Genomic DNA, 10,663 nt, shown 5'->3' on the forward strand with positions numbered 1-10,663 from the left:
AATTTATCAAATACCAAGGCTTTGTTTGTTCATTGGTGTCTTATTTGTTTTGTTTTTGCCAGAATCACACTAGCTAATTGCCTTTTTCATATAAAAATCTTTAATTAGGAAATGAGTTCATAACTTCCCAAATTTAATACCTGTTTGTGCATTAAGTGTTCTGAACAGGATCTGGGAAAAAGTGAGAATAAAGCATGAAATTGCGTGTTTAAAATGAGCCGGGCACCGTGGTGCACACCACAGGAGGCTGAGGCAGGAGGATCATGAGTTCAAAGCCAGCCTCAGCAATGGCAAGCCACTGAGCAACTCCTCTGTCTCTAAATAAAATACAAAATAGGGCTGGGGATGTAGCTTAGTGATTGAATGGTCCTGAGTTCAATCCCCGGTACTCCCCCTTCACGGACCTGTCACCTTTTCCTGCTGCCATCCCTCTTTTCTGTTTTCAAGTCCCTCTTTATCCATGTCACCCATACTTGAAATTTTAATATCATCTTTGACTCTTTCTCTTCCTTATTGCTTAGGTATAACCTATATTCAAATGGGAAGGTTTTTTGTTTTGTTTATACAATTATACATTTAGATCAAGTGAGAAAAAGATTGCTCAAATATCCCCAAATGTAACTTTTGTGTCACATTTCCAGCCTGGTACTTATAAAATTAAATAGTTCAGGTTTTTTTTTTTTTTTTCATTAGGCCAGTGGACTTTATAAAATGTGTTCTCCTTAAGATTTGAAAATTATGATCTTACGAAGGCACCTCATATGGTTCTTGTAATATTGTGAAATACGTATTTGGTTTTGCCTCCTTTCCTGGCATCTAACTCCTAAAATATTTGGAATGTCCAAAGTAGTAATTGTCTTGTATGCTAATGTTGGCTGAAGGGTGTCAGCAACTCCTTAAATTCAAACTAAGGCTGGACCCCTCATCACCACGAAGACTAAGGCAGAATTAGAGAGTTGGGATTCCTAGCCCCACTTCCCAAACTCTAGGAATGGGAGGAGTGTTAAAGTTTAAGTCAATCACCAGTGGTCAGTGATGTAATCAATCATTCCTATGTCATGAAGCTTCCATAAAAATAAAAAAGGACAAAATACACAGAGCATTCTGGAGAGGTTCCTGAATCACTATGCACTCTGAGAGGGCATGGAAGCTCCTCAGCTCTTCCATATAACCTCACCCTGTGTGTCTCTTCATGGGTATCCTTTATAATAGCTTTGATAATAACCGCTAGGCAAATCAGGTGTGGTGGCATAGTTCTATAACTCCAGCAACTAGGGAAGCTAAGGCAGGAGGATCACAAGTTTGAGGCCAGACTCAACAACTTAGACCTTCAAAATTAAAAAAAAAAAAAGAAGGAGGATTAGGAATGTAACTCAGTGGTAGAGTGTCCTGGGTTCAATCACCAGGAGGTGGGAAGGGAGGTGGGAAAACCAAGGTTAAGTAAGTGGCATAAAGAACTGTCTTTCCGAGTTCTGTGGGTTGCTCCAGCAAAGTGGCCGAACCAGAGAAGAAGGGCTCATGGGAACCTCTACCTATCGCTGGTCGTCTGTTTGCTCAGAAGCACAATTAAAATAAATTTCCAAGACTGGCATTGGAAACAGTCTTGAGAGACATGCTTGAGCACTCAGGAGCACCAGCATGTTGTCATTCTACGATGACCTTGCTTGTCCTTGTACATGCTGGAAAGTCCACCCTCTGAGTTTCACCCAACCATCTCAATTTTTTTGCATCATGTCCTCTTGGAAGTTTACATTAGTCACCAAAACTGAGTTTATTCATTTAACAGGAGTTTATTGAGTGCCTATTACATGCCAAGTGTTGCTCCAGGAGCTAGGGATGCTGATGTAATCAAGGTACAGAATAGTGCAGGGTAAACAGAGCACTATGGTTTTAGTGTCCCACAACGGTTGATGTTTTGAGAATTTGGTCCCCAGTGTGGCAATGAGGGAGCTGATGGAACCTTTAAATGATGAGGCCAACTGGGAGGTCCTTGGCTTGTGGCAGGTGCTGCCTTTGGAAAGAAACACTGGTGTTTTGGAGTGTGTTCTTAAGGGAGTGAGTTGCAAAGGCCTGAGTCTGACCCTTGAGTTGCTCTCTGGCTTCCTGTTTTCAGATTTGATTCTTCCTTCTTCATGTGCTCCTGCCACAATGTGATGTTGTCTGGCATGAGGATTTTCCACCAGAGATCAAACCAATGCCCTGTCCAATCACTTGATCTTGGACTTTGAAACTCTGCACTGAGAGCTAAGAAAACTGCTTTTCTTTACAAAGTTAGCCTTCCCCAGATATTTTGTTCTAGGAAAAAATCCTGACTAATACAGGGGTCTTTTCATATAAAATGTATAATAATAATTATTAAATGATTGGCAAATAAGGTAAACAACAGCATTTCAATATTGCTATAGAAATAAGAACAAAAAGGCAATGTAATAGAAAGACTTGGGTGGGGAAGGTTATATGTGGTTGTTAGGGCAATGAACTTTCAAACATGTCCATACTCTAATCCTGGAGTTCTGTGACTATGTAATCTTATATGGTGTGTTAGTCAGCTTTTCATTGCTGTACCAAAATATCCAACAAGAACAATTTAGAGGAGGAAAAGTTTACTTTGGCTCATGATTTAAGAGGTTTAGTCCATGCTTAGCTGGTTCCATCTCTCTGGACCTGAGGTGAGGCAGATCATCATGGCCAAAGAGCACAGCAGAGGAAAGCTGCTTATCACACAGTGGTCATGAAGTAGAGAGAGAGTGACGAAGGAGCCAAGGGCTCAAGATAGAATCACCAAGCCCTGCCCCCCCACCTCCTCCACTTACACTCCACTTGCTCATCAGGCAACTCAGTTGACTCAATTAGGGTGAATTGACTAGGTTACAGCTCCCATACTTCAATCATTTCACCTCTGAACATTTCTGCATTAACACAAACGCTTTGAGGGGACACCTCCTATCCAAACCATAACACATGACATAAAGGATTTTTGCTAATGTAGTTGTCATTCCACAATGACCTTGCTTGCCCTTGTACATGCTGGAAAGTCCACCCTTAAGATCCTTGAGTTGGGAGTATTATGTGACAATTTCCTCGATTCCATTCAGGGTGTGTGTGTGTGTGTGTGTGTGTGTGTGTGTGTGAGAGAGAGAGAGAGAGAGAGAGAGAGAAGGAATATTAGTGGAAGAAGAGAAGTAGAAGCAGATGATGCAGTAATACTGGCTTTGATGATGGAGGAAAAGGACCTTGAGCCAAATCGTGAGGATCCTAGACAATGGAAAGGAAAGGAAATGGATATTCCCCAAGATCATCTAGAAAGGAACACAGCCCTGCTGATACCTTGCAGCTAAGCCAGTGAGACCAATGTTAGCCTTCTGACTTAGAGGACTATATTAAGTAAAATTATATTTATAATTTATAAGTAAGATTATAAATTCATGTTGTTTGGGCAAATAAATTTTTGTAACTTTGTTAGATCAGCAAGCATAAAGCAATGAAGTAGGCTACTTAAGACCAGTTAGTCTGGATGATTTGTCTAAGGAGTAATTCTTGAGCTGAGACCTAAATGATGAAAAGAAATCAACATTTTAACTTCAGGGGAAAGAAAAGCCCAGGCAGAATGAAGAATAAGTCTCTGAGGTTGAAGTGACCTTGGCATGCTATTTTCTAAAGAATAGTAGTGAAGACCGTAAGCCAATGGGGCTGAAGAGACCTGGAGAGAGAAATTAGTCCAGGAGGAAATCACTGTCCATGACAGTGACAGGCATCTAGAATCTTAGCTACCAGGACTTTTTTTTTTATTTTTCAGTGTTGGGGATCTAACCCCCAAGGCCTCTACCACAGAGCCATGACTTCTACTATGGCAGTGTCCTAATCAAAGTGTTCACATATAGCAAACCCCTCATCACACCCTAGACAGCCTTAAGACCAGGGACTATTCCCATTCACCTTTGACCCCAGCACAAAGTAGATGTAATGCCTCAAACAGAGCAGACCTACAAATGTATAGTTATGGGATGGTTGTGTGAGATTCTTTAGAAAACAAAACAATAGTAAAATTAATTCCTGTGTCTTTGGGATTATGCTACCGGGAGCTTCTCGAGTTTTCATTTCTTTCCAGTGGTCAATATCTGAGTAATCATTTTGTGGAACACCCAGGGCAATGAGATGTAGTGGTATGTGAATCAAAAGCAAAAATCAGATAAAAGAAATTGTTGGCTAGAATTCCCAGGAGGAATTTCCTCAACAGTTCCACCATGATCAGGTATATTTCTAGCTTTAAAAATAGGAGCCCTTGGGTATTTATAAGATGAAGAATTCTCCTACAGTTAAATAAATTCTCTGAAATCAAAGTGGAGATATGTGCATTCTATTACTATAAGTGAGTACATATATCCCTTGGTATTCTTGGGCGACTGGTTCCAGGACTCCTGCGGATTCCAAAATCCATGGATGCTTAAGTATTTTATACAATATGGCATAGTATTTGCATATAACATATGCACATTATCCTGTTGTACTCCAAATCATCTCTAGATTACCGATAACACATAATGCAATGTAAATGGTATGTAAATAGTTGTTGTATTGTTTAAAGAATAATGACAAAAAAAGATCTATGCATGTTAAGTACAGATGAAATTTTGCTTTAATACTTTTGATCTGTGGTTGATTGAATCTATGCATGCAGAACCATATGGAGATACGAAGGGCCAACTGTATTTGCTGAAGGCTCATTATGTACCAGCAGCTCGTCCCATTCAAGCTTTGCTCCACTCATGAGCTAGGTGCTTGCATCATTACATTTCACAAAAAGGAAGGCCAGCCACAACTGAGTTAAGTAAACTAGCCCAGTAGATATCAGCAGTTTATAGACTCTGACCCCAGAATGTTCCAGAGGCTACGTTCTTAAATACCAGACCATGTTAGTCAGCTTTACATAGCTGTGACCAAAATATCCAACAAGACCAATTCAGAGGAGAAAAAGTTTATTTTGGGCTCAAAGGTTGGTTTCAGTGGTTCAGTCCATGTGAGCTGACTCTATAGTTGTGGGCCAGAGGTGAGGCATCACATCCTGGGGGAAGGGTGGAGGTGGAGTGAAGCTGCTTACTTTGTGGCAGCCAGCAAACAGAGAGAGGGAGAGCCTCAGGGAAGAAGAACCCTTCCAGAGCATTCCCCCAGTGACCCACCTGCTTATGGTTACCACACAGTCAGTCCACTCAAACTAGGACAAACAGATTAGGTTACAGTTCTCATATCTTAATCATTATACTTAATCATTATATTCCTGCATTAACAGAGAAGTTTTAGAGGGACATGTCATATCCAAACCATAACACAGGCCTCACCCGTCCCTTTTCCCCAAGAAAGGAGTATAAATAGAAATTGAACATTAAGCCTTTCAGGAAAAAATGGCAGAGAGTTCATATTTCATGTTCAAAATGTCTACTATAGCACAAGTCAGAATATATATGTATAAGTATATATAAAGAAATGCACATCAGATGTTGTCCTGGATATTTTTGGAGGTGAAAATATAAATCTCAATTCAATTCTAACCTTAAAAATATTACAGTATAATGGTATAAGTATGTATTATAATAATAGTATAATATGTTAGTTTAAGTATAAATACTCTGTGTGTGTGTATTTTTTCCCTTCCTTGAAATTACTGTGGGATTAAAGGAAAAAAAAACCATGTTTTAAAAAAATATTTATTTTTTATTTTGTAGTTGGACACACAATACCTTTATTTCACTTATTTATTTTTATGTGGTGCTGAGGATGGAGCCCAGGGTCTCGCACGTGTGACACAAGCATTCTGCCACTGAGTCACAGCCTCAGCCCAAGAAAAAAACATTTTAAAATACACTTTTGGTGGAGCAAAAGGAGGGAGAACTAAGAAGGCATACCTTTCTTTAAACTGTTAAAAATAATTAGCTTGTTTACTAATATTATGATCAGAGGGAAAAATGCAGATGCTTTTGTCACTGTGATGAGTGTAATAAAATATTTTATATTTAGATGATTTATTTCATTTTTACATTTGAACTGCCTGCCAAGACAGTTCCAATTTGTGAAGTAATCTCCAAACATTTATTTCTTTGTCTCTAATTTGAAGGAGTCTGGCAATATCTCTGATTCAGATGGGTAGTTTGTATATTTAACCAGTCAATGCTAAATTACTTTTAATAAAATCCATTTGGACTGCTGCTGTCATTGATGATAACAGTGAGATATATACATATATATTCTCTGCCTGGTTAAATTGCCTGAGATATTTTAGATCATTCTGAGGAAAATAATAAATGGGAGAAGTAAAATCAACACATGAAAATAATTTGTTCTATGTATACAGTAGCTCCCATCCATTAGTTATTCTATTTAAATTATAATGAATTGGCACAGAAGGATGTATGTCATTTGAGATTGGGTCTGGTATGTGGAAGAAACTAAAGAGGAGAAATAAGAAACTACTATCAAGTTCTTATTCAGTTCTCTTATGGATACACAGGATAGCAGGTTGATAAATTATATCACATCTTATTTGTCCTGCTACTGACATAAGAACAGTAAGAGTAAAATCATGTGAATATGGCTTCATTCTTCATCTATACCCATTTATTCATCAAATACTTGATGTATGTCAGACATTGTTGGAGGTGCAAATATAAATCTCACTTCAATTCTAACCTTAAGAATATTATAGTATTATAGAATAGATATACATCATCATAATAGTATAAGTATGTAAGTATACTATGTGTATAAAATACCTATAATAGAAAGACTATAATTATAGCAATTTCATATATTAATCTTATGCATTAAGACCTAAATTTAGATTTAAGATCTAAAGTCTCATCTTCAGTGAAGCCTTCCCTGATTCTCCCAAGTCTAAGTTGTCTGTCTCTTCACACAGGATTTGCAATCAGAGTTTCTGTAATGATCATCAATAGCAATACAGTTGATGCTTCTCTTTCTTACTGAATTTAAGGCTCTTGGGGGAAGAGAGGGGACTCAATACTCTTTGTACCTCCACTGAGACTATGTCAGAGAGAGCTGGCAACAGTGTTTGCTAAATGAGGAAATAAATGAATCAATAAATAATGCAAGATAGAATTTCTGAGGGGAATAGATGAAGTCATAAGAAAGGGGCAAAGTAATAAGGAACTTTTATGAGTTATGGTTAACAAAATTCTTGGGATGTGTTGTGAAATAGTGAAAAAAAAAACCATGGGCTTTCATGTTTCCTAGGAAAGCTAATAACTAATAGCTAAATTTCATTAAGTGCTCAGTTACATGCCAGGCACTTTTCTAGGTGTTTTATGTGTAGCATCTTATTTATTTCTCACAATAAGTAGAGTCAATTATTTCCATTTTACTGAAGAGGAAACTGAAGCACAGAGGAACTGTCATATGTAAGATTATGCAGATGTGCTCTATATGCGTAATATGAATCATAATGCATTCTGTTGTCATATATAACAAATTAAATTTTTTAAACAAAGATTGTGCAGGTAGAAGCAGTGAAACCATGATTCAAGTCTAGAAAGTCTTAATTGCTAGTTAGCTACATCAATGTTATCTATCCAAGCCTTAGTTTTTGTTTTTTTTTAATTTTTTAATTTTTTATTGTGGGTTGTTCAAAACATTACAAATTTCTTGACATATCATATTCCACACTTTGATTCAAGTGGGTTATGAACTCCCACCTTCACCCCATACACAGATTGCAGAATCACATCAGTTACACATCCATTGATTTACAAATTGCCATACTAGTGTCAGTTGTGCTCCGCTGCCTTTCCCATCCTCCACCCTCCCCCCTCCCCACCTCTCCCCTCCCCTCCCCTCCTCTCTCTCTACCTCCTCCACTGTATAACCCTGAGGGTCTCCTTCCATTACCATGCAATTTCCCTTCTCTCTCCCTTTCCCTCCCACCTCTCATCCCTGTTAAATGTTAATCTTCTTCTCCTGCTCTTCGTCCCTACTCTGTTCTTAGTTATTCTCCTTATATCAAAGAAGACATTTCAAGCCTTAGTTTTAATCTATAAAATAAGTTCTGTAGGACCACCCTTATCAAATTGTCACAAATCAATAGGTAAAAGTATATATAAACTGCCTAAGATAGTGCACAGCAAAATCTACATCTCAAGAAGTGTTATTTCCTCACTTTTTGTCAGTCAAAAGTTCTTTTAGAAATACATTTTGAACATGTTAGATAACAAGATTAGAACTATACTTCTTATGCTATCAAGGGAAGATTTGAAATTGTTCCCCTGGATTCATTTAGCATTGGAATTCCCACGGGGAGACCAAGTCAGTCAGCATCACAGGAATGCTAGAGGACAAAATGCCCTATAGCCCATAAAAGAGTCACTTTGACACTGAGCATATTTGTATTTTTCCTCTATTGTGTATAGTTCCAATCACAGCTGTGCACGTGAATGTGATGTGTGTTGATAATCTATATAACAGGTTGTAATGGTCAGTTTCATGTGTCAACTTGATTGAGCAACAGTACCCAGATATATGGTGAAACATTATTCTGGAAGCTTCAGTGAGAATGCTTTTGGGTGGGTTTTACTTTTAAATCATGGACTTTGAATAAAGCAGATTACTCTCTATAATGTGAGTGGGCCTCATCTAGTCAGTTGAAGTCCTGAAGAGAATAGTAGACATACCTACCAGAAGCAGAAGGGAATTTGGCCAGCAGGCAGCCTTAGAGACTGAACTGCAGAATTGGATCTTCTCTGGTTTCCAGTCTGTCAGCCTGTCCTGCAGATTTTGGACTTGCCATTCTTCATAACTGCATGAGCCAATTCCTTACAATAGATTTCTTTTGCCTGGTGCAAAGGTGCATGCCTGTAATCTCAGTAGCTTGGGAGGCAGGAAGGCTGCAAGTTCAAAGCCAGCCTCAGCAATTTAGTGAGTCCATAAGAAACTTAACAAGACCCTGTCTTAAAATAAAAAGGTCTGGGAATGTGGTTCAGTGGTTAAACAGTCTTGGGTTCAATCCCAGGGGTGTTTTTGGTACCAAAATCAATCAATCAATCAATCTCTTTTTACACATATACATATCTTATTGATTTTATTTTTTGAGAGCACCCTAAGGGAAGGCATCCTCTAATTTTTAATTGAATGATCAATAATAGAATTTTGTAGTAGAAAAAAAATTTTGTGTATTATTGTTGAAACACTGAAGATATGTTTGTGTGTAATCTCAAATTTATTTCTTACTGTAAAACTAGTTAATCCATCTTCTGTGATCTTTCCATTCAGTTGTATTTTGAGTGTGTGTGTATGTGAGTGTGTGAGTGTGTGTGTGTGTGTGTGTGTGTGTGTGGTGCTGGGGATAAAACCCGGGATCCTTCATATACTAGGCAAATGTTTTACCCCTGAGCTGCACTCTCAGCATCATTCATTTGTACTTTGATTTAAAAACATGTATTTATACTTATTGGAAATATATAACAGTCAATATAAGTTATAAATTATAAGATATATTGTCAGTTATAGAATAGCTTTAAAGTTCTCCCTGCAGATGAAGATAGGCACTGGGGATAGGAAATGGGTGACACTCTTGGGGAAGAAAGTGCTGGGGTCAAAGACTTACAGTGTAGCTTCTTGGCATCTGTTTTTTTTCTGATTTACTTGCTGCTCCAAAAGTTCTTAAGATTGTCATAAGACAACATAAGACCAATGATGGTCTTGAGACTATGCTTCGATTTACCTCAAAATTTCAAGAGAAATTGTCCCAGACAGTAATTGACCTAGGTATAAGGAGAAAAAAAAACTTTTGAAGATAAAAATTTCATTGATCTGTGATTTGGGGGCACAATCTTGGCAGTTGGTTATAATATGTCAGTACTTCCCCAGTGACATGGTATTCTATATATATATGGAAAGTTAAAGGATACATACCACCTACTTTTCTCCAGAGTAAATGTCAGTTTTATTGAAAAAGAATAATTTGCTCAAACAGTATGTTAAAATTGTTGTTTCTTATTGACATACACATCAATTATATTAAGGAACAGAATGCAAAACATGCACATATTTGAGAAGTTCATTGTCTATCCCCCCCAACCCCAACCCCCAGGACTGGGAATTGAAACCAGGGCCTTGCACATGCTAGACAAGTGCTTTACCACTGAGCTACACCCTCAGCCTTTGTTATTTTTTATTTTTTTATTTTGAGAGAGGATCTCACTAAGTTGTTCTGGTTGTCCTTGAACTTGCCGTTCTTCTACCTCAGCCTCTTGAATAGCTGGGACCACAGGCATGTATCACTATGCTCCGCCCACACTTTACAAAACTTCTAAGAAAGTTTGCACTTATAGATGAGTGGCTTCTGGTGGTTTCCTAGCTCCATGAACCAGTGGTGCTTTCCACTGGTTTGTACTATAGCCCCCAAAACACCACATTGGTTCATTATATTTCTAATACTACATTTTAATATTATACTTTCACCATTCTCAGCAGTATGTTTTGAATGAAGAATTTTCAAAAGCATGGTCTTCCACTAGTTTTAGAAAGTGATAAATATTGAAGAAAAGGGGAAGGTAGTAGCTCCATTTGAGATGAATTAAAAAACGAACCCACTCTCTTAAAGAAGAGGTAACAGAAAGCCAGAGAGTTTTAATGACACTATTTTATTTCGCTTTTGCTT

The sequence above is a fragment of the Marmota flaviventris genome, chromosome 8 (assembly GCF_047511675.1).
Source record: "Marmota flaviventris isolate mMarFla1 chromosome 8, mMarFla1.hap1, whole genome shotgun sequence".
NCBI lineage: Eukaryota > Metazoa > Chordata > Mammalia > Rodentia > Sciuridae > Marmota > Marmota flaviventris.